This window comes from Cryptomeria japonica, unplaced genomic scaffold, assembly GCF_030272615.1.
Source record: "Cryptomeria japonica unplaced genomic scaffold, Sugi_1.0 HiC_scaffold_104, whole genome shotgun sequence".
NCBI lineage: Eukaryota > Viridiplantae > Streptophyta > Pinopsida > Cupressales > Cupressaceae > Cryptomeria > Cryptomeria japonica.
Genome location: NW_026728926.1, coordinates 285001 through 310000, shown reverse-complemented (window position 1 = coordinate 310000; position 25000 = coordinate 285001). Strand labels below are relative to the sequence as shown.

At 60.5% G+C, this 25000-nt stretch overlaps 2 non-coding genes across 2 annotated transcripts; both read left to right on the top strand.

Annotated features, from left to right (window-relative positions):
* Nucleotides 1–12996: 12996 nt before the first annotated feature.
* Nucleotides 12997–13115, top strand: LOC131865171 (5S ribosomal RNA). Its single transcript, XR_009363900.1, has one exon. It is a non-coding gene; the product is annotated as a 5S ribosomal RNA (ribosomal RNA).
* Nucleotides 13116–20895: 7780 nt separating this feature from the next.
* Nucleotides 20896–21014, top strand: LOC131865170 (5S ribosomal RNA). The gene has a single exon (XR_009363899.1). It is a non-coding gene; the product is annotated as a 5S ribosomal RNA (ribosomal RNA).
* Nucleotides 21015–25000: the final 3986 nt, after the last annotated feature.

Genomic DNA, 25000 nt, shown 5'->3' with positions numbered 1-25000 from the left:
GACAAACAGCTCGACGAGGCATGAAGCACCCACGGGAGCCGGAGCATGACGATGCAGAGTCTCGGTTCACAGGAGCCTGGGAAGAACATCCCGTACGGAACCCTTTACCCGAAAACATCCGAACCGCACATGCTCGCGACAGTCCTGCCGTTAGAGAATGCACCGTGCACGCGACCGAGTAAGGCCACTCAGAGACATCCATTTCCCAGGTATATGCCCCCTACGCACTTTTGGTGGCGCAACTCGCACGAACAGTCCCACCTCGACCCCGTAAACAAGCTTTTTTGCCTCGAAGAGTTCGTCGGAGACGAAGAAGCAACCTTCAGTGCAAACGTAGCACTCTTTTGTGCAACCGCCCAAACAACGCCCCCTCTACCCTCTGTCGAAACACTCGGCATTGCTGCTCCCTAAGGTGAGCTTCTCCTCATAGGCAATTCCGCTCTTATCCGGTCACGTTTGTGTGCCCGAATTTCGCAAGGCAACCTCCATGGGACATGGAAAAGACTCGAGAAGAGAGCTCGCTCACGGGAGAGAGAAGCCAAGGAGACCACGAGAGTGCTGAGAGTGGGACAGCGCTGAATAGGCGGGAGAAGCCTGCGCGTATAAACGGAGATATATATCCAATTGCAACGAAGGAACGTGCCAAAGATCGAGAACAATGGCAGAAATGCTAGTAACGTGCACTTCGGGACCAACGCATCACCGGAAGACAACCGCCAAACATCGAAAGAGTCGCGATGCTCCGCAACCTACGTGCAAAGCGGTCGCACACCGGGTAAGGGAGTGAGAGCCCCAAACATAGCTGGGCGAGGCGCTCACTCCGCTCTTTAATATCTCGTTAATACCGCCAAGGAAATGGCACAAGCACACACACACAAGCATCCTCGGAAGAGGACAGTTCGAGTGACAGGTCAAATCCAAGAGTTCCGAAGACTACCTCCAGGAACAATCGGGAACAAGACCGATTACAAGTCGTCGAGTCTGTTACTGGGCGAACACGAGATGCGCACAGGAAATCGATCAGCCCTCACAATGGCCCAAGGCCAGAGATCGGACTGCTACGATTTACCCCAACAATCATCGTGCCACTCTTCGCAGAGAGGTGATAGACGCCAACGAGCCCGCGCATAGCAATCGAGGTGTAAAAAGGGCGTTGAAGGCAGGAAGCCTGGACGAAAGAGGCTACGAGGTCACCTCGAAGCGGTCTAAGAATCGGGCGCACTTGGGGCGACTACCAGTGCCAACCCCTTATCCCGCGGTGCGTCCGACACACAGAAATTTCCAAGGCGGCCAAGGAGCCTCCCCGCATAGCAATCGGGGTGTGAGGTTACGGATGCAGCATTGATAGCAATCGAGGTGTGAGGCGAAGGATGCAGAAGTGAGAGCCGAGGGATGTAGCAGAGATAGCAATCGGGGTGTGTGATGCAGAAGAGATAGCAATCGAGGTGTGCGGTGGGAAGGGCCCAGCAGCCAGAATGCATGAAGCGACGGATGAAGCAGTGATGACAACCGGGCTGTGAGGAGAGGAGGGATGCAGCCAAGAAAGCAATCAGGGCTCGAGGCAAGGGATGCATCAAGGATAGCAATCATGTTGTGAGGCGAGATTCCAAAGGCTAAACGTGAGAGGCTGCAGGGTCGACTCAGAGAGGTCTATGCATGTGAGAGGCTGAAAGCAAGGTCGACTCGGAGCGGTCTATGCATCGGGCGCGCTTGGGGCGACTACCAGTGCCAACCCCTTATCCCGCGACGCGTCCGACAAAGAGAACGTTCCAAGGCGGCAGAGGAGGTTACCAGCCGAAGGATGCAGTAGCAATAACAGGTATAGTTCCGCGGCGGCCGAGAAGACTCACCGCATAGGAATCGGGATGCGAGGCGAGGGATGCGGCGGGAAGGCCCCGACGGCTAAACGGAAGAGGCTGCAGGGCCGCCTCGGAATGGTCCAAGCATCGGATGCGATTGGGACGACTACCAGTGCCAACCCCTTATCCCGCGATGCGTCCGATACACAGATAGTTCCAAGGCGGCCGAGGAGCCTCACCGCATATCAATCGGGGTGCGAGGCGAGGGATGGGGCGGGAAGGCCCCAACGGCTAGACGGAAGAGGCTTCAGGGCCACCTCGGAATGGTCCAAGCATCGGACGCGCTTGGGGCGACTGCCAGTGCCAACCCCTTATCCCGCGATGCGTCCGATACACAGATGGTTCCAAGGCGGCCGAGGAGCCTCACCGCATAGCAATCGGGGGTGCGAGGCGAGGGATGGGGCGGGAAGGCCCCAACGGCTAGACGGAAGAGGCTTCAGGGCCGCCTAGGAATGGTCCAAGCATCGGACACGCTTGGGGCGACTACCAGTGACAGCCCCCTATCCCGCGATGCGTCCGATACGAAGATGGTTCCAAGGCGGCCGAGGAGCCTCACCGCATAGCAATCGGGGTGCGAGGTGGGGGATGCGGCGAGATGGCCCCAACGGCTAGACGGAAGAGGCCACAGGGCCGCGTCGGAATAGTCCAAGCATCGGACGCGCTTGGGGCGACTACCAGTGACAACCCCTTATCCCGCGATGCGTCCGATACGAAGATAGTTCCAAGGCGGCCGAGGAGCCTCACCGCATAGCAATCGGGGTGCGAGGTGGGGGATGCGGCGAGATGGCCCCAACGGCTAGACGGAAGAGGCTGCAGGGCCGCCTCGGAATAGTCCAAGCATCGGACGCGCTTGGGGCCACTACCAGTGACAACCCCTTATCCCGCAATGCGTCCGATACGAAGATAGTTCCAAGGCGGCCGAAGAGCCTCACCGCATAGCAATCGGGGTGCGAGGTGGGGGATGCGGCGAGATGGCCCCAACGGCTAGACGGAAGAGGCCACAGGGCCGCCTCGGAATAGTCCAAGCATCGGACGCGCTTGGGGCGACTACCAGTGACAACCCCTTATCCCGCGATGCGTCCGATACGAAGATAGTTCCCAGGCGGCCGAGGAGCCTCACCGCATAGCAATCGGGGTGCGAGGCGAGGGATGCGGCGAGATGGCCCCAAAGGCTAGACGGAAGAGGCTGCAGGGCTGCCTCGGAATAGTCCAAGCATCGGACGCGCTTGGGGTGACTACCACTGCCAACCCCTTATCCCGCGATGCGTTCGATACACAGATAGTTCCGAGGCGGCCGAGGAGGTGGGGGATGCAGCGAGATGGCCCCAACGGCTAGACGGAAGAGGCTGCAGGGCCGCCTCGGAATAGTCCAAGCATCGGACGCGCTTGGGGCGACTACCAGTGACAACCCCTTATCCCGCGATGCGTCCGATACACAGATAGTTCCGAGGCGGCCAAGGAGCCTCACCGCATAGCAATCGTGGTGCGAGGTGGGGGATGCGGCGAGATGGCCCCAACGGCTAGACGGAAGAGGCTGCAGGGCCGCCTCGGAATGGTCCAAGCATCGGATGCGCTTGGGGCGACTACCACTGCCAACCCCTTATCCCGCGATGCGTCCGATACACAGATAGTTCCAAGGCGGCCGAGGAGCCTCACAGCATAGCAATCAGGGTGCGAGGCGAGGGATGCGGCGAGAAAGCCCCAACGGCTAGAGGGAAGAGGCTTCAGGTCCGCCTCGGAATGGTCCAAGCATCGGACGCGCTTGGGGCGACTACCAGTGACAACCCCTTATCCCGCGACGCGTCCGATACACAGATAGTTCCAAGGCGGCCGAGGAGCCTCACCGCATAGCAATCGGGGTGCGAGGCGAGGGATGCGGCGAGAAGGACCCAACGGCTACACGGAAGAGGCTTCGGGGCCGCCTCGGAATGGTCCAAGCATCGGACGCGCTTGGGGCGACTACCAGTGACAACCCCTTATCCCGCGACGCGTCCGATACACAGATAGTTCCAAGGCGGCCGAGGAGCCTCACCGCATAGCAATCGGGGTGCGAGGCGAGGGATGCGGCGAGAAGGACCCAACGGCTACACGGAAGAGGCTTCGGGGCCGCCTCGGAATGGTCCAAGCATCGGACGCGCTTGGGGCGACTACCAGTGACAACCCCTTATCCCGCGACGCGTCCGATACACAGATAGTTCCAAGGCGGCCGAGGAGCCTCACCGCATAGCAATCGGGGTGCGAGGCGAGGGATGCGGCGAGAAGGACCCAACGGCTAGACGGAAGAGGCTTCGGGTCCGCCTCGGAATGGTCCAAGCATCGGACGCGCTTGGGGCGACTACCAGTGACAACCCCTTATCCCGCGACGCGTCCGATACACAGATAGTTCCAAGGCGGCCGAGGAGCCTCACCGCATAGCAATCGGGGTGCGAGGCGAGGGATGCGGCGAGAAGGACCCAACGGCTAGACGGAAGAGGCTTCGGGTCCGCCTCGGAATGGTCCAAGCATCGGACGCGCTTGGGGCGACTACCAGTGACAACCCCTTATCCCGCGACGCGTCCGATACACAGATAGTTCCAAGGCGGCCGAGGAGCCTCACCGCATAGCAATCGGGGTGCGAGGCGAGGGATGCGGCGAGAAGGACCCAACGGCTAGACGGAAGAGGCTTCGGGTCCGCCTCGGAATGGTCCAAGCATCGGACGCGCTTGGGGCGACTACCAGTGACAACCCCTTATCCCGCGACGCGTCCGATACACAGATAGTTCCGAGGCGGCCGAGGAGCCTCACCGCATAGCAATCGGGGTGCGAGGCGAAGGATGCGGCGAGAAGGACCCAACGGCTAGACGGAAGAGGCTTCGGGTCCGCCTCGGAATGGTCTAAGCATCGGACGCGCTTGGGGCGACTACCAGTGACAACCCCTTATCCCGCGACGCGTCCGATACACAGATAGTTCCAAGGCGGCCGAGGAGCCTCACCGCATAGCAATCGGGGTGCGAGGCGAGGGATGCGGCGAGAAGGACCCAACGGCTAGACGGAAGAGGCTTCAGGGCCGCCTCGGAATGGTCCAAGCATCGAACGCGCTTGGGGCGACTACCAGTGACAACCCCTTATCCCGCGACGCGTCCGATACACAGATAGTTCCGAGGCGGCCGAGGAGCCTCACCGCATAGCAATCGGGGTGCGAGGCGAGGGATGCGGCGAGAAGGACCCAACGGCTAGACGGAAGAGGCTTCAGGGCCGCCTCGGAATGGTCCAAGCATCGGACGCGCTTGGGGCGACTACCAGTGACAACCCCTTATCCCGCGACGCGTCCGATACACAGATAGTTCCGAGGCGGCCGAGGAGCCTCACCGCATAGCAATCGGGGTGCGAGGCGAGGGATGCGGCGAGAAGGACCCAACGGCTAGACGGAAGAGGCTTCAGGGCCGCCTCGGAATGGTCCAAGCATCGGACGCGCTTGGGGCGACTACCAATGACAACCCCTTATCCCGCGACGCGTCCGATACACAGATAGTTCCGAGGCGGCCGAGGAGCCTCACCGCATAGCAATCGGGGTGCGAGGCGAGGGATGCGGCGAGAAGGACCCAACGGCTAGACGGAAGAGGCTTCAGGGCCGCCTCGGAATGGTCCAAGCATCGGACGCGCTTGGGGCGACTACCAGTGACAACCCCTTATCCCGCGACGCGTCCGATACACAGATAGTTCCGAGGCGGCCGAGGAGCCTCACCGCATAGCAATCGGGGTGCGAGGCGAGGGATGCGGCGAGAAGGACCCAACGGCTAGACGGAAGAGGCTTCAGGGCCGCCTCGGAATGGTCCAAGCATCGGACGCGCTTGGGGCGACTACCGTTGCCAACCCCTTATCCCGCGATGCGTCTGATACACAGATAGTTCCGAGGCGGCCGAGGAGCCTCACCGCATAGCAATCGGGTTGCGAGGCAGATTATTGGGAAGGGAACCCCCTGGGATGCGGCTCAAGCAGTGCCCAAAGGGACTGGAATGCGGAATCACATCGAGAGACCCAAATGCTATACGAGGGCTCAAATCGAATTATCGATTTGGCCACGACATGGACGCATCGGAACGACTACCTTTGCCGAACCACTCGCAATTGCATCCATACCGAAACCAATAGACATTTCCGTTAGAGCCCTCGCATAGCATTCGGGAATCTCGCATGCCCCTCTAAATCGACCAATGCTGGCGCTCAATGAAAATCCGAGCGCTACCACCGTTCGAGCGCCAGCATTGGTCGAGTTAGAGGGGCACGGGGGAGAATGCTCCAGTCAACACCTCCCCTATATAAGTTATTTGTCCGATTCTCGCACAACCGTAGTCTGCCTCGTCGAATCAAACAACGGTCCCAGATTCCGACTTCCGTTCCGTAGAGACCCAAAAGCTAGATGGAGGCTCACAAGAAAGAGAGTCGGCGCATAGCAATCGGGTTTCTCGAACGTTTAGGGACCGAGCTCACTTGCGGATAGGGCAAAATCCGCCAAGCAACCCAAAAGCTAGACGGGGGCTCGAATCGAATCGCCTAGGCGGCCACAACAACGACGTGTTGGATCGACTACCAGTGCCAAACCATTCAGCAAGACTAGTCTGTGTCGAGGCCGGATAGAGATTCTCAGAGAGCGCCCGCATAGCATTTAGGAGACCTGCCGCGTCCCTCACACTCGACAAATGGTGGTGCACGTTTATAAATCCGAGCGATCCCAACCCTTTCAAGCACCAACATCGGTCGAGATAGAGGGGCACGGAGGGGGCTGCGTGAGACAACACAGTCCCCTATATAAGTTATTTGTCCGATTCTCACACATCCGAAGAATGGTCATCAAATCGGACAACAGCCCAAACTTCCGACTTCCGTCCCAGAAAGCCCAAGAGCTATCTAAAACGTTCATGGCCGGAACTCGATCGCGGCTATACCAGTCCGCCAAGCAACCCAAAAGCTAGACTGGAGCTCTAGTCGAATCACCTCTGTGGCCATTGCAAGGACGTGTTGGAGCGACTACCATTGCCGAACCATTCCGCAGGTCGAGTCCATACCAAGGCCGCATAGAGATTCACGATGAGCTCCTGCATAGCAATCAGGAGACTTGCCGTGTCCATCACAATCGATAAATCCTGGTGCAAGATTTTTGCATCCGAGCGCTCCAACCAGTCGAGCACCAGCATCAATCGACATAAACGGGCACGGGGGGAGGATGCTCGAGAACACTACCTCCCCTATATAAGTTATTTGTCCGATTCTCAAGCAGCCGAAGTCTGGTCATCGAATCGGGTCAAAGACCACAACTTCCGACTTTACCCACAATGCAAGTCATCGAATCGAACATCGGCCCCCGAGTCGGACTCCATGCGTATGTCAGGTCATCGGACCCAAATTCCGCCTTCCTGCGCATGGCGGGCCATCAATATCAACTCGGTCATCGGACCCAAACTCCGCCTTTTTGCGTATGGCACGCCTTCAAATCGGTCATCGGACCCAAATTCCGCCTTCCTGTGCATGGCGGGCCATCAACATCAACTCGGTCATCGGACCCAAATTCCGCCTTTCTGCGCATGGCACGCCATCAACTCGGTCATCGGACCCAAATTCCGCCTTCCTGCGCATGGCAGGTCATCGGACACAAATTCAGACCTCGCCAATATGCCTACGTATCGAATCGGTCATCGGACCCAACTTCCGACTTCATCCATACTGTAGGGTCTTTGAGGTTGGCGCGGTGCGCTCAACCCAGGGAGTCGACCCATCGAAGCATACACCTCCCCTATATAAGCTATTTGTCCGATTCCCACACCTGTGTAGTTTGCACCTCTGACCAGGACATCGACCCCAACTTCCGAACTCGACTGCAACGACGGCACCAGCGCCTTGGTGCGCACCTTGCGACGCACAGTCCCAACATTCGCCTTCCTGCACATGGCAGGTCATCGGACCCAAATTCCGACCTCGCGAGTATGCCTACATATCGAATCGGTCATCGGACCCAACTTCCGACTTCATCCATACCGTAGGGTCTTTGAGGTTGGCGCGGTGCGCTCAACCCGGGGAGTCGACCCAACGAAGCATACACCTCCCCTATATAAGCTATTTGTCCGATTCCCACACCTGTGTAGTTTGCACCTCCGATCAAGACATCGACCCCAACTTCCGAACTCGCCTCCAACGACCGAACCAGCGCCTTGGTGCGCACCTTGCAACGCACAGTGCCAACATTCGCCTTCCTGCACGTGGCAGGTCATCGGACCCAAATTCCGACCTCGCGAGTATGCCTACATATCGAATCGGTCATCGGACCCAACTTCCGACTTCATCCATACCGTAGGGTCTTTGAGGTTGGCGCGGTGCGCTCAACCCGGGGAGTCGACCCAACGAAGCATACACCTCCCCTATATAAGCTATTTGTCCGATTCCCACACCTGTGTAGCTTGCACCTCCGATCAGGACATCGACCCCAACTTCCGAACTCGACTAAAAAGACCGCACCAGCGCCTTGGTGTGCACCTTGCAACGCACAGTGTCAACATTCGCCTTCCTGCACATGGCAGGTCATCGGACCCAAATTCCGACCTCATGAGCATACCTACTAATCGAATTGGTCATCGGACCCAACTTCCGACTTCATCCATACCGTAGGGTCTTTGAGGTTGGCGCGGTGCGCTCAACCTGGGGAGTCGACCCATCGAAGCATACACCTCCCCTATATAAGCTATTTGTCCGATTCCGACACCTGTGTAGTTTGCACCTCCGCTCAGGACATCGACCCCAACTTCCGAACTCGCCTGCAACGACCGAACCAGCGCCTTGGTGCGCACCAAAAGTGCGCACTTTTGGAGGGCACTTTTGTGCGCTCCAAAGGTGCGCACTTTTGGAGGGCACTTTTCTGCGCTCCAAAGGTGCGCACTTTTGGAGGGCACTTTTTGGAGGGCACTTTTCTGCGCTCCAAAGGTGCGCACTTTTGGAGGGCACTTTTTGGAGGGCACTTTTCTGCGCTCCAAAGGTGCGCACTTTTGGAGGGCACTTTTTGGAGGGCACTTTTCTGCGCTCCAAAGGTGCGCACTTTTGGAGGGCACTTTTTGGAGGGCACTTTTCTGCGCTCCAAAGGTGCGCACTTTTGGAGGGCACTTTTTGGAGGGCACTTTTCTGCGCTCCAAAGGTGCGCACTTTTGGAGGGCACTTTTCTGCGCTCCAAAGGTGCGCACTTTTGGAGGGCACTTTTTGGAGGGCACTTTTCTGCGCTCCAAAGGTGCGCACTTTTGGAGGGCACTTTTTGGAGGGCACTTTTCTGCGCTCCAAAGGTGCGCACTTTTGGAGGGCACTTTTTGGAGGGCACTTTTCTGCGCTCCAAAGGTGCGCACTTTTGGAGGGCACTTTTGTGCACTCCAAAGGTGCGCACTTTTGGAGGGCACTTTTCCTGTGCTCCAAAGGTGCACACCTAGGTGAGCACCTTCGACCACACCTTGTAGCACACCAAACTCTGACTTTCGACTTCATCCGCAATGCAGGGTCTTTGAGGTTGGCGCAATGCGCACAACCAGGGGAGTCGACCCATCAAACCCAACACCTCCCCTATATAAGCTATTTGTCTGATTCTCATACATGCGTAGCCTGCAGGAGCAATTAGGACATCGACCCCAACTTTCGGCTTCTAAACGAAAACAAGGTCTTTGAGGTTGGTGTAATGCGAACAACTAGGGGAGTCAACCCATCAAACCCAACACCTCCCCTATATAAGCTATTTGTCTGATTCTCATACATGTGTAGTCTACAGGAGCAATTAGGACATCGACCCCAACTTTTGACTTCTTAACGAAAACAAGGTCTTTGAGGTTGACGTAATGCGCACAACCAGGGGAGTCGACCCATCAAACCCAACACCTCCCCTATATAAGCTATTTGTCCGATTCTCATACATGTGTAGCCTGCAGGAGCCATTAGGACATTGACCCCAACTTTTGACTTCTTAACGAAAACAAGGTCTTTGAGGTTGGCGTAATGCGCACAACCAAGGGAGTTGACCCATCAAACCCAACACCTCCCCTATATAAGCTATTTGTCTGATTCTCATACATGTGTAGCCTGCAACAACGATTAGGACATCCACCCCAACTTCTGAATTCGTCTGCGTTGACCGCACCAAAGGTGCACGCCTTGGTGCTCACCAAAATCCGACTTCCGACTTCTTCTGCTATGCGGGGTCTTTGAGGTTGGCGCAGTGCGCACAACCAGGGGAGTCAACCCACCGAATGCAACACCTCCCCTATATAAGCTATTTGTCTGATTCTCATACATGCGTAGACTGCAGCAATGATTAGGACATCCACCCCAACTTTTGACTTCTTAAACAAGACAGGGTCTTTGAAGTTGGTGCAGTGCACACAACCAGGGGAGTCGACCCATCAAACGCAACACCTCCCCTATATAAAGCTATTTGTCCGATTCTCATACGTGTAGTCTGCAGCAGCGATTAGGACATCGACCCCAACTTCCGAATTCGTTTGCATTGACCGCACCAAAGGTGCACGCCTTGGTGTGCACCCTGGAGTGCACTTTGGTGCTCACCTCGGTGCACACTTTGGTGTGCACCTCGGTGTGCACCAAAGGTGCGCACCTTGGAGCGCACCAAAGGTGTACACTTTGGAGCGCACCACATAGGGTCTTTGAGAGGTTGGCGCAGTGCGCACACCAAGGTGGGTGTTGAGGTGCGTGCCGAGGTGGGTGGGTGCTAGGGTGCGCTCCATGGTGGGTGCCAGGGTGGGTGCGTGCTAGGGTGGATTCCAAAGAGGGTCATAGGGTGGGTGCCAAGGTGGGTTGGTGATATAGTGGGTTCAAAGGTGGGTACTAGGGTGGGTTCCAAGGTGGGTCACAAGTTGGGTGCCAGGATGCGTGGGTGTTAGGTTGGGTGCCAAGGTGGGCTCCTGCGTGGGTGGGTGCTAGGGTGGGTTTCAAGGTGGACGCGAGGGCGGGTGCCAAGGTGGGTAACAAGTTGGGTGTTAGGATGGGTGAGTGCTAGAGTGGGTGCCAAGGTGGGTGGGTGCTAAGGTGGATGCCAAGGTGGTTCACAGGGTGGGTGGGTTCTAGGGTGAGTTCCAAGGTGGGTCACAGGTTCAGTGCTAGGGTGGGTGTCAAGGCGGGTGTCGAGGTGCCTGGGTGCTAGGGTGTGGATGCCAATGTGGGTCATAGGGTGGGTACTAGGGTGGGCTGCAATGTGGGTGCCAAGGTGGGTAACATGCTCGGTGGGTTCTAAATTGGGTGCCAGGGTGGGTGTGCACCCACCTTGCCCGAGGTGGGTGCCAAGGTGCCAGTGTGGGTGGGTGCTAAGGTGGATGCCAAGGTGGGTGAGAAGGTGGGTGATAGGTTGAGTGGTAGGATGGGTGGGTGCCAAGATGGGTCACAGGGTGGGTGCAAGGGTGGGTAGGTGCTAGGGTTGGTGTCAGGGTGGGTGGGTGCTAGGTTGGGTTCCAAGGTGGGTGCGAGGGTGAGTGTCAAGGTGGGTCACAGGTTAGGTGCTAGGATGGGTGAGTGCTAGGGTGCAAAGGTGCCAGGGTGGGTGCTAGGATGGGTCGATGCTAGGGTGAGTGGCAAGGTGGGTCCACAAGTGTCAAGGTGGGTGCCGAGGTGGGTGCCAAGTCGGCGACTGCTATGGTGGATGCCAAGGTGGGTCACGGGGTGGGTGCCAAGTTGCTAGGTTGGGTTCCAAGGTGGGTGCCAACGTGGGTGCTAGGGTGCGTGGGTTAAAGGGTGTGTCACAACGTGGGTGCCAGGATGGGTGCGCACCCACACTGGCCAAGACGGGTGCGGGTGCAAGGTTGGGTTCCAAGCCCGGTCACAGGCTGGGTGCTAGGATGGGTGGGTGCCAAGGTGGGCACCAGGGTGGGTGCACCCACCCTGGCCAAGGTGGGTCACGGGGTGGGTCCTAGGGTGGGTAACGGGGTGGGTACTAAGGTGCGTGCCAAGGTGGGTCATAGGGTGGGTGCCAAGGTGGGCACCAGGGTGGGTGTGCACCAACCCTAGCCAGGGTAGGTCACGGGGTGGTTGTCGGGGTGGGCGTCAAGGAGCCAAGGTGGGTGGCAAGTAGCCAAGTTGCGTGCCAAGGTGGGTGTCGGGGTGGGTGCCAAGGATCCAAGGTGGGTGCCAAGGAACCAAGGTGGGTGTCTGGGTGGGTGCCGAGGTGGGAGCCAGGGTGGGTCCCAAGGTGAGTGCAAAGGTGGGTGCCAGGGTCAAGGTGAGTGCCAATGTGGGTTCCAAGGTGCCAGGGTCAGGGTGAGTGCCAATGTGGGTTCAAAGGTGCTAAGTTGGGTGCGAGGTTGGGTGCGAGGGTGGGTGGGTGCCAAGGTGTGCTAGGTGGAAGCCCGGGTGGGTCGGCATCCCATGGGTGTCGAGTTGGGTGCCTGATGGGTGCTTCTTGTCAAGTTTTAGTCGTCGGGACTCATTTCGAGCCTTAGAGGTCGTTTCTTGTCCGGTTGCCCTGTCTTCGACCTGGGAACCCAATTTTGGTCCTCGGGTCCCATTTTTTTTTGTCTCGCATCCCACTTTTGGCCTGTGGCCTTTTCGGGGTCGATTCTCGTTTTGGGCATCAGAGCATGTTTCTTCTCCTAAAACCCAATATTTGTTTATTAAGTCTCGGAACACATTTTTGTTCTCGTGGACCCATCATGGGTCTTGGAACGCATTTGTGGTCCTTGGGTCCCATTTTGCATCCCGAAACTTGTGTTTTGGTGCTTGATCCCTATTTTGGGTGCCCACCTTGCACCAAGTGCGCACCCGGGGCAAACCGAGCGCCTTGGTGCACCGGGGCAAGATCGAGCGTGCACCCGAGGCGCCCCGAACATGCACCAAGGTGCACTCGGCCCACATGTGAGCGCAGGTCGTTGCGCCCGAGGTGGTGTGTGGGCACCGCGTTGCAGACGGGACACTGCACGCACACGACGCCCCCTCCAGGTGCACGCACGTAGGCCGGGCCGGGTGCACACCCGACGCCCTAGCAAGGTGCGCGCACCCGGGCAGGGCTCACACTTGGCGAACGGGGCGCACTTCGCGAGGGAGGGTGTGCACCTCGACGGGGGTGGGTGGCCGGGGTGGATTCGCACGTGGGTCGCGGTTTGCTAAGTACACACTGCGACAAGCTCATAACGGGTGCGATCATACCAGCGTTAGTGCACCGGATCCCATCAGAACTCCGCAGTTAAGCGCGCTTGGGCCGGAGTAGTACTGGGATGGGTGACCTCCCGGGAAGTCCCGGTGTTGCACCCTTTTTTAGTTTTTCGCCGGGCGTCGCAATGCTATTTGAATAAACCTTTTGCCCGTTTGCGTTCTCGTCGGGGCCGGGCCGGGCCGGGGTGCGCTGCCCGCACTACCGCGCGCGCGGGGGCGACACCGAGCGCGCACCCGAGGCGCCCCGAGCACACAGGCCACGGTGCAACCCGGGCGTTGTGCGCGCACCCCGGTGCGCCCGAGGTGCTGCGCGCGCACCCAGGTGAAATCGGTGTGCACCTCGGCCAGTGCGCGCTCGGTCGAGTCGCGCACGTTGGCCAAGGTGCACGGTGATGTTTCTTACTCTAAGGTTCCGCACCAGACGCCCGGGACAGGTGAGCGAAGCTGGGCGGGGCCGGGTGCGCGGCCGGGGCAGGTGCACGCAGCTGGAGAGAGCTTTGGAGCACACTTCGGAGCGCACCAATGATGCGCTCCATTCAAAAGTTTCCTGAAAAGGCAAAAAAAGTTGAGATTATAGAATTTCCCACTTGAGAGATTGTAAAAAAAAAAAATTTAAAATGAAGGAAACGCGGGTGCCAAGGTGTGCGCAGCCCAGCCAAGGTGTGCGCACCAAGGCGCCCACCCTGGCGAAGGTGCACGCAAGGTGCGCACCCGAGGCAAACCGGACAATTAACCCAACTTTCGACTTCGCGCGCACCTTGGAGCGCACTTCGGAGCGCTCCTTGGTGCGCACCAATCTTGGGCACCTCGGAGTGCACCATGGCGCCCACCAAGGTGCGCACCCGGGGCAAACCGAGCTCCGACTTCGTGCGCACCTTGGAGCGCACGAAAGGTGCGCACCATGGCGCCCACCAAGGTGCGCAGCCCAGCCAAGGCGTGCGCATCAAGGTGCGCACCCTGGCGAAGGTGCGCACCCGGGGCAAACCGAGCTCCGACTTCGTGCGCACCTTGGAGCGCACAAAAGGTGCGCAACCCAGCCAAGGTGTGCGCACCCCGGTCAAACCGAGCTCCGAATCGTGCGCACCAGAGGTGCACGCCATCGTGCGCACCTTGGAGCACACTTCGGAGCCCTCCTTGGTGCGCGCCGATGTTGCGCACCTCGGAGCGCACCCGGGGAAAACAATGCAATTAACCCGACTTTCGACTTCGTGGGCACCTCGGAGCGCTCTCGGGTTCGCACCTCGGAGCACACCGAGGTGCGCACCTTTGATGCGCTGCCTTCACCAATTTCCAGAAAAGGCAAGAAAACATTGAGAAGGTGTGCGCACCGAGGTGCCCACCCTGGCGAAGGTGCACGCGAGGTGCGCACCCGGGGCAAACCGGGCTCCGACTTCGTGCACGCCGCACCTTGGAGCACACTTCGGAGCGCTCCTTGGTGCGCACCAGGGCGCGCAACCCAGCCGAGGTGCCCACCCCGGCGAAGGTGCACGCGAGGTGCGCACCCGGGGCAAACCGGGCTCCGACTTCGTGCACGCCATGGTGCCCACCGCGGCGAAGGTGCACGCGAGGTGCGCACCCGGGGCAAACCGGGCTCCGACTTCGTGCACGCCGCACCTTGGAGCACACTTCGGAGCGCTCCTTGGTGCGCACCATGGTGCCCACCAGGGCGCGCAACCCCGCCGAAGGTGCACGCGAGGTGCGCACCCGGGGCAAACCGGGCTCCGACTTCGTGCACGCCGCACCTTGGAGCACACTTCGGAGCGCTCCTTGGTGCGCACCATGGTGCCCACCAGGGCGCGCAACCCCGCCGAAGGTGCACGCGAGGTGCGCACCCGGGGCAAACCGGGCTCCGACTTCGTGCACGCCATGGTGCGCACCGCGGCGAAGGTGCGCACCCGGGGCAAACCGGGCTCCGACTTCGTGCACGCCGCACCTTGGAGCACACTTCGGAGCGCTCCTTGGTGCGCACCAGGGCGCGCAACCCAGCCGAGGTGCCCACCCCGGCGAAGGTGCACGCGAGGTGCGTACCCGGGGCAAACCGGGCTCCGACTTCGTGCACGCCGCACCTTGGAGCACACTTCGGAGCGCTCCTTGGTGCGCACCATGGTGCCCACCAGGCCGCGCAACCCAGCCAAGGTGTGCGCACCAAGGTGCACGCGAGGTGCGCACCCGGGGCAAACCGGGGTCCGACTTCGTGCACGCCGCACCTTGGAGCACACATCGGGGCGCTCCCGGGTTCGCACCGGCGTTGCGCACCGTGGTGGGCACCTCGGAGCACACCAAGGTGGGCAGCGAGGTGCGCACCTTTGATGCGATGCCTTCACTAATTTCCATAAAAGGCAAAAAAAAAATGAGATTTTAAAATTTCCGTTTTGAAAGATAGTGAGAAAAAGGGAATGCTGGTGCCATCTTGAGCCCGCCCTGGTGCGCAGCCCAGCCAAGGTGTGCGCACCAAGGTGCCCACCCTGGCGAAGGTGCGCGCCCGGGCAATTAACCCAACTTCCAACTTCGCGCGCGCCAGGGTGGGAGCGCACCCAACAACCGGGCCTGGGAAGAGCCAATGCGAGAAACCCCACCAAACGCTCTGACAAAAAAAGAGGGGGCGCTCCAGTAACCCCGCTTCGGAGCGCACCCTGGGCAAACCCAGCCAAGGTGCCCACCCCGGCCAAGGTGCAGGCGAGGTGCGCACCCGGGGCAAACCGGGCTCCGACAACGTGCACGCCGCACCTTGGAGCACACTTCGTAGCGCTCCCGGGTGCGCACCTCAGAGCACACCAAGGTGGGCAGCGAGGTGCGCACCTTTGATGCGCTGCCTTCACTAATTTCCAGAAAAGGCAAAAAAAAAAGGAGATTTTAAAATTTCCGTTTTGAAAGATAGTGAAAAAAACGGAACGCGCGTGCCATCTTGAGCCCGCCCTGGTGCGCAGCCCAGGTAAGGTGCCCACCCTGGCAAAGGTGCGCACCCGGGCAATTAACCCTACTTCCGACTTCGTGCGCGCCAGGGTGGCAACCGGGCCTCGGAAGAGCCAATGCGAGAAACCCCACCAAACGCTCCGACAAAAAAAGAGGCGGCGCTCCAATAACCCCGCTTCGGAGCGCAGCCGGGGCAAACCCAGCCAAGGTGCCCACCCCGACGAAGGTGCACGCGAGGTGCGCACCCGGGGCAAACCGGGCTCCGACAACGTGCACGCAGCACCTTGGAGCACACTTCGAAGCACTCCCGGGTGCCCACCGGCGTTGCGCACCGTGGTGGGCAGCGAGGTGCGCACCTTTGATGCGCTGCCTTCACTAATTTCCAGAAAAAGGCAAAAAAAAATGAGATTTTAAAATTTCCGTTTTGAAAGATAGTGAAAAAAAAGGAACGCGGGTGCCATCTTGAGCCCGCCCTGGTGCGCAGCCCAGGCAAGGCATGCGCACCAAGGTGCCCACCCGAGGTGCACACCCGGGGCAAACCGGGCTCCGACTTCGTGCAGGCCGCACCTTGGAGCACACTTCGGAGCGCTCCTTGGTGCGCACCATGGTGCCCACCAGGGCGCGCAACCCAGCCAAGGTCTGCACACCAAGGTGCCCACCCCGGCGAAGGTGCACGCGAGGTGCGCACCCGGGGCAAACCGGGCTCCGACTTCGTGCACGCCATGGTGCCCACCGCGGCGAAGGTGCACGCGAGGTGCGCACCCGGGGCAAACCGGGCTCCGACTTCGTGCACGCCGCACCTTGGAGCACACTTCGGAGCGCTCCTTGGTGCGCACCATGGTGCCCACCAGGGCGCGCAACCCAGCCAAGGTGTGCGCACCAAGGTGCACGCGAGGTGCGCACCCGGGGCAAACCGGGGTCCGACTTCGTGCACGCCGCACCTTGGAGCACACATCGGAGCGCTCCCAGGTTCGCACCAGCGTTGCGCACCTTTGATGCGCTGCCTTCACTAATTTCCAGAAAAGGCAAAAAAAAACGATATTTTAAAATTTCCGTTCTGAAAGATAGTGAAAAAAACGGAACGCGGGTGCCATCTTGAGCCCTTCCTGGTGCGCAGCCCAGGCAAGTTGTGCGCACCAAGGTGCCCACCCTGGCGGAGGTGCGCGCCCGGGGCAAACCGGGCTCCGACTTCGTGCACTGCATGGTGCCCACCAAGGCGCGCAACCCAGCCAAGGTGCCCACCGCAGCGAAGGTGCACGCGAGGTGCACACCCGGGGCAAACCGGGCTCCGACTTCGTGCACGCCGCACCTTGGAGCACACTTCAGAGCGCTCCTTGGTGCGCACCAGGGCGCGCAACCCAGCCGAGGTGCCCACCCCGGCGAAGGTGCACGCGAGGTGCGCACCCGGGGCAAACCGGGCTCCGACTTCGTGCACGCCATGGTGCCCACCGCGGCGAAGGTGCGCACCCGGGGCAAACCGGGCTCCGACTTCGTGCACGCCGCACCTTGGAGCACACTTCGGAGCGCTCCTTGGTGCGCACCATGGTGCCCACCAGGCCGCGCAACCCAGCCAAGGTGTGCGCACCAAGGTGCACGCGAGGTGCGCACCCGGGGCAAACCGGGGTCCGACTTCGTGCACGCCGCACCTTGGAGCACACATCGGGGCGCTCCCGGGTTCGCACCGGCGTTGCGCACCGTGGTGGGCAGCGAGGTGCGCACCTTTGATGCGATGCCTTCACTAATTTCCATAAAAGGCAAAAAAAAAACGAGATTTTAAAATTTCCGTTTTGAAAGATAGTGAGAAAAAGGGAATGCTGGTGCCATCTTGAGCCCGCCCTGGTGCGCAGCCCAGCCAAGGTTTGCGCACCAAGGTGCCCACCCTGGCGAAGGTGCGCGCCCGGGCAATTAACCCAACTTCCAACTTCGCGCGCGCCAGGGTGGGAGCGCACCCAACAACCGGGCCTGGGAAGAGCCAATGCGAGAAACCCCACCAAACTCTCTGACAAAAAAAGAGGGGGCGCTCCAGTAACCCCGCTTCGGAGCGCACCCTGGGCAAACCCAGCCAAGGTGCCCACCCCGGCCAAGGTGCAGGCGAGGTGCGCACCCGGGGCAAACCGGGCTCCGACAACGTGCACGCCGCACCTTGGAGCACACTTCGTAGCGCTCCCGGGTGCGCACCTCAGAGCACACCAAGGTGGGCAGCGAGGTGCGCACCTTTGATGCGCTGCCTTCACTAATTTCCAGAAAAGGCAAAAAAAAAAGGAGATTTTAAAATTTCCGTTTTGAAAGATAGTGAAAAAAACGGAACGCGCGTGCCATCTTGAGCCCGCCCTGGTGCGCAGCCCAGGTAAGGTGCCACCCTGGCAAAGGTGCGCACCCGGGCAATTAACCCTACTTCCGACTTCGTGCGCGCCAGGGTGGCAACCGGGCCTCGGAAGAGCCAATGCGAGAAACCCCACCAAACGCTCCGACAAAAAAAGAGGCGGCGCTCCAATAACCCCGCTTCGGAGCGCAGCCGGGGCAAACCAAGCCAAGGTGCCCACCCCGACGAAGGTGCACGCGAGGTGCGCACCCGGGGCAAACCGGGCTCCGACAACGTGCACGCAGCACCTTGGAGCACACTTCGAAGCACTCCCGGGTGCCCACCGGCGTTGCGCACCGTGGTGGGCAGCGAGGTGCGCACCTTTGATGCGCTGCCTTCACTAATTTCCAGAAAAAGGCAAAAAAAAATGAGATTTTAAAATTTCCGTTTTGAAAGATAGTGAAAAAAAAGGAACGCGGGTGCCATCTTGAGCCCGCCCTGGTGCGCAGCCCAGGCAAGGCATGCGCACCAAGGTGCCCACCCGAGGTGCACACCCGGGGCAAACCGGGCTCCGACTTCGTGCAGGCCGCACCTTGGAGCACACTTCGGAGCGCTCCTTGGTGCGCACCATGGTGCCCACCAGGGCGCACCCGAGGCAAACCGGGCTCCGACTTCGTGCACGCCGCACCTTGGAGCACACATCGGAGCGCTCCCAGGTTCGCACCAGCGTTGCGCACCTTTGATGCGCTGCCTTCACTAATTTCCAGAAAAGGCAAAAAAAAACGATATTTTAAAATTTCCGTTCTGAAAGATAGTGAAAAAAACGGAACGCGGGTGCCATCTTGAGCCCTTCCTGATGCGCAGCCCAGGCAAGTTGTGCGCACCAAGGTGCCCACCCTGGCGGAGGTGCGCGCCCGGGGCAAACCGGGCTCCGACTTCGTGCACTGCATGGTGCCCACCAAGGCGCGCAACCCAGCCAAGGTGCCCACCGCAGCGAAGGTGCACGCGAGGTGCGCACCCGAGGTGCACACCCGGGGCAAACCGGGCTCCGACTTCGTGCACGCCGCACCTTGGAGCACACTTCAGAGCGCTCCTTGGTACGCACCAGGGCGCGCAACCCAGCCAAGGTGCTCACCCCGGCGAAGGTGCACGCGAGGTGCGCACCCGGGGCAAACCGGGCTCGGACTTCGTGCACGCCGCACCTTGGAGCACACATCGGAGCGCTCCCGGGTTCGCACCAGCATTGCGCACCTTTGATGCGCTGCCTTCACTAATTTCCAGAAAAGGCAAAAAAAAGAAAAAAATGAGATTTTAAAATTTCCGTTTTGAAAGATAGTGAAAAAAACGGAACGCGGGTGCCATCTTGAGCCCGCCCTGGTGTGCAGCCCAGGCAAGTTGTGCGCACCAAGGCACCCACCCTGGCCAAGGTGGGTCACGGGGTGGGTCCTAGGGTGGGTAACGGGGTGGGTACTAAGGTGCGTGCCAAGGTGGGTCATAGGGTGGGTGCCAAGGTGGGCACCAGGGTGGGTGTGCACCAACCCTAGCCAGGGTAGGTCACGGGGTGGTTGTCGGGGTGGGCGTCAAGGAGCCAAGGTGGGTGGCAAGTAGCCAAGTTGCGTGCCAAGGTGGGTGTCGGGGTGGGTGCCAAGGATCCAAGGTGGGTGCCAAGGAACCAAGGTGGGTGTCTGGGTGGGTGCCGAGGTGGGAGCCAGGGTGGGTCCCAAGGTGAGTGCAAAGGTGGGTGCCAGGGTCAAGGTGAGTGCCAATGTGGGTTCCAAGGTGCCAGGGTCAGGGTGAGTGCCAATGTGGGTTCAAAGGTGCTAAGTTGGGTGCGAGGTTGGGTGCGAGGGTGGGTGGGTGCCAAGGTGTGCTAGGTGGAAGCCCGGGTGGGTCGGCATCCCATGGGTGTCGAGTTGGGTGCCTGATGGGTGCTTCTTGTCAAGTTTTAGTCGTCGGGACTCATTTCGAGCCTTAGAGGTCGTTTCTTGTCCGGTTGCCCTGTCTTCGACCTGGGAACCCAATTTTGGTCCTCGGGTCCCATTTTTTTTTGTCTCGCATCCCACTTTTGGCCTGTGGCCTTTTCGGGGTCGATTCTCGTTTTGGGCATCAGAGCATGTTTCTTCTCCTAAAACCCAATATTTGTTTATTAAGTCTCGGAACACATTTTTGTTCTCGTGGACCCATCATGGGTCTTGGAACGCATTTGTGGTCCTTGGGTCCCATTTTGCATCCCGAAACTTGTGTTTTGGTGCTTGATCCCTATTTTGGGTGCCCACCTTGCACCAAGTGCGCACCCGGGGCAAACCGAGCGCCTTGGTGCACCGGGGCAAGATCGAGCGTGCACCCGAGGCGCCCCGAACATGCACCAAGGTGCACTCGGCCCACATGTGAGCGCAGGTCGTTGCGCCCGAGGTGGTGTGTGGGCACCGCGTTGCAGACGGGACACTGCACGCACACGACGCCCCCTCCAGGTGCACGCACGTAGGCCGGGTCGGGTGCACACCCGACGCCCTAGCAAGGTGCGCGCACCCGGGCAGGGCTCACACTTGGCGAACGGGGCGCACTTCGCGAGGGAGGGTGTGCACCTCGACGGGGGTGGGTGGCCGGGGTGGATTCGCACGTGGGTCGCGGTTTGCTAAGTACACACTGCGACAAGCTCATAACGGGTGCGATCATACCAGCGTTAGTGCACCGGATCCCATCAGAACTCCGCAGTTAAGCGCGCTTGGGCCGGAGTAGTACTGGGATGGGTGACCTCCCGGGAAGTCCCGGTGTTGCACCCTTTTTTAGTTTTTCGCCGGGCGTCGCAATGCTATTTGAATAAACCTTTTGCCCGTTTGCGTTCTCGTCGGGGCCGGGCCGGGCCGGGGTGCGCTGCCCGCACTACCGCGCGCGCGGGGGCGACACCGAGCGCGCACCCGAGGCGCCCCGAGCACACAGGCCACGGTGCAACCCGGGCGTTGTGCGCGCACCCCGGTGCGCCCGAGGTGCTGCGCGCGCACCCAGGTGAAATCGGTGTGCACCTCGGCCAGTGCGCGCTCGGTCGAGTCGCGCACGTTGGCCAAGGTGCACGGTGATGTTTCTTACTCTAAGGTTCCGCACCAGACGCCCGGGACAGGTGAGCGAAGCTGGGCGGGGCCGGGTGCGCGGCCGGGGCAGGTGCACGCAGCTGGAGAGAGCTTTGGAGCACACTTCGGAGCGCACCAATGATGCGCTCCATTCAAAAGTTTCCTGAAAAGGCAAAAAAAGTTGAGATTATAGAATTTCCCACTTGAGAGATTGTAAAAAAAAAAAATTTAAAATGAAGGAAACGCGGGTGCCAAGGTGTGCGCAGCCCAGCCAAGGTGTGCGCACCAAGGCGCCCACCCTGGCGAAGGTGCACGCAAGGTGCGCACCCGAGGCAAACCGGACAATTAACCCAACTTTCGACTTCGCGCGCACCTTGGAGCGCACTTCGGAGCGCTCCTTGGTGCGCACCAATCTTGGGCACCTCGGAGTGCACCATGGCGCCCACCAAGGTGCGCACCCGGGGCAAACCGAGCTCCGACTTCGTGCGCACCTTGGAGCGCACGAAAGGTGCGCACCATGGCGCCCACCAAGGTGCGCAGCCCAGCCAAGGCGTGCGCATCAAGGTGCGCACCCTGGCGAAGGTGCGCACCCGGGGCAAACCGAGCTCCGACTTCGTGCGCACCTTGGAGCGCACAAAAGGTGCGCAACCCAGCCAAGGTGTGCGCACCCCGGTCAAACCGAGCTCCGAATCGTGCGCACCAGAGGTGCACGCCATCGTGCGCACCTTGGAGCACACTTCGGAGCCCTCCTTGGTGCGCGCCGATGTTGCGCACCTCGGAGCGCACCCGGGGAAAACAATGCAATTAACCCGACTTTCGACTTCGTGGGCACCTCGGAGCGCTCTCGGGTTCGCACCTCGGAGCACACCGAGGTGCGCACCTTTGATGCGCTGCCTTCACCAATTTCCAGAAAAGGCAAGAAAACATTGAGAAGGTGTGCGCACCGAGGTGCCCACCCTGGCGAAGGTGCACGCGAGGTGCGCACCCGGGGCAAACCGGGCTCCGACTTCGTGCACGCCGCACCTTGGAGCACACTTCGGAGCGCTCCTTGGTGCGCACCAGGGCGCGCAACCCCGCCGAAGGTGCACGCGAGGTGCGCACCCGGGGCAAACCGGGCTCCGACTTCGTGCACGCCATGGTGCGCACCGCGGCGAAGGTGCGCACCCGGGGCAAACCGGGCTCCGACTTCGTGCACGCCGCACCTTGGAGCACACTTCGGAGCGCTCCTTGGTGCGCACCAGGGCGCGCAACCCAGCCGAGGTGCCCACCCCGGCGAAGGTGCACGCGAGGTGCGTACCCGGGGCAAACCGGGCTCCGACTTCGTGCACGCCGCACCTTGGAGCACACTTCGGAGCGCTCCTTGGTGCGCACCATGGTGCCCACCAGGCCGCGCAACCCAGCCAAGGTGTGCGCACCAAGGTGCACGCGAGGTGCGCACCCGGGGCAAACCGGGGTCCGACTTCGTGCACGCCGCACCTTGGAGCACACATCGGGGCGCTCCCGGGTTCGCACCGGCGTTGCGCACCGTGGTGGGCACCTCGGAGCACACCAAGGTGGGCAGCGAGGTGCGCACCTTTGATGCGATGCCTTCACTAATTTCCATAAAAGGCAAAAAAAAAACGAGATTTTAAAATTTCCGTTTTGAAAGATAGTGAGAAAAAGGGAATGCTGGTGCCATCTTGAGCCCGCCCTGGTGCGCAGCCCAGCCAAGGTGTGCGCACCAAGGTGCCCACCCTGGCGAAGGTGCGCGCCCGGGCAATTAACCCAACTTCCAACTTCGCGCGCGCCAGGGTGGGAGCGCACCCAACAACCGGGCCTGGGAAGAGCCAATGCGAGAAACCCCACCAAACGCTCTGACAAAAAAAGAGGGGGCGCTCCAGTAACCCCGCTTCGGAGCGCACCCTGGGCAAACCCAGCCAAGGTGCCCACCCCGGCCAAGGTGCAGGCGAGGTGCGCACCCGGGGCAAACCGGGCTCCGACAACGTGCACGCCGCACCTTGGAGCACACTTCGTAGCGCTCCCGGGTGCGCACCTCAGAGCACACCAAGGTGGGCAGCGAGGTGCGCACCTTTGATGCGCTGCCTTCACTAATTTCCAGAAAAGGCAAAAAAAAAAGGAGATTTTAAAATTTCCGTTTTGAAAGATAGTGAAAAAAACGGAACGCGCGTGCCATCTTGAGCCCGCCCTGGTGCGCAGCCCAGGTAAGGTGCCCACCCTGGCAAAGGTGCGCACCCGGGCAATTAACCCTACTTCCGACTTCGTGCGCGCCAGGGTGGCAACCGGGCCTCGGAAGAGCCAATGCGAGAAACCCCACCAAACGCTCCGACAAAAAAAGAGGCGGCGCTCCAATAACCCCGCTTCGGAGCGCAGCCGGGGCAAACCCAGCCAAGGTGCCCACCCCGACGAAGGTGCACGCGAGGTGCGCACCCGGGGCAAACCGGGCTCCGACAACGTGCACGCAGCACCTTGGAGCACACTTCGAAGCACTCCCGGGTGCCCACCGGCGTTGCGCACCGTGGTGGGCAGCGAGGTGCGCACCTTTGATGCGCTGCCTTCACTAATTTCCAGAAAAAGGCAAAAAAAAATGAGATTTTAAAATTTCCGTTTTGAAAGATAGTGAAAAAAAAGGAACGCGGGTGCCATCTTGAGCCCGCCCTGGTGCGCAGCCCAGGCAAGGCATGCGCACCAAGGTGCCCACCCGAGGTGCACACCCGGGGCAAACCGGGCTCCGACTTCGTGCAGGCCGCACCTTGGAGCACACTTCGGAGCGCTCCTTGGTGCGCACCATGGTGCCCACCAGGGCGCGCAACCCAGCCAAGGTCTGCACACCAAGGTGCCCACCCCGGCGAAGGTGCACGCGAGGTGCGCACCCGGGGCAAACCGGGCTCCGACTTCGTGCACGCCATGGTGCCCACCGCGGCGAAGGTGCACGCGAGGTGCGCACCCGGGGCAAACCGGGCTCCGACTTCGTGCACGCCGCACCTTGGAGCACACTTCGGAGCGCTCCTTGGTGCGCACCATGGTGCCCACCAGGGCGCGCAACCCAGCCAAGGTGTGCGCACCAAGGTGCACGCGAGGTGCGCACCCGGGGCAAACCGGGGTCCGACTTCGTGCACGCCGCACCTTGGAGCACACATCGGAGCGCTCCCAGGTTCGCACCAGCGTTGCGCACCTTTGATGCGCTGCCTTCACTAATTTCCAGAAAAGGCAAAAAAAAACGAGATTTTAAAATTTCCGTTCTGAAAGATAGTGAAAAAAACGGAACGCGGGTGCCATCTTGAGCCCTTCCTGGTGCGCAGCCCAGGCAAGTTGTGCGCACCAAGGTGCCCACCCTGGCGGAGGTGCGCGCCCGGGGCAATCCGGGCTCCGACTTCGTGCACTGCATGGTGCCCACCAAGGCGCGCAACCCAGCCAAGGTGCCCACCGCAGCGAAGGTGCACGCGAGGTGCGCACCCGAGGTGCACACCCGGGGCAAACCGGGCTCCGACTTCGTGCACGCCGCACCTTGGAGCACACTTCAGAGCGCTCCTTGGTGCGCACCAGGGCGCGCAACCCAACCAAGGTCTGCACACCAAGGTGCTCACCCCGGCGAAGGTGCACGCGAGGTGCGCACCCGGGGCAAACCGGGCTCGGACTTCGTGCACGCCGCACCTTGGAGCACACATCGGAGCGCTCCCGGGTTCGCACCAGCATTGCGCACC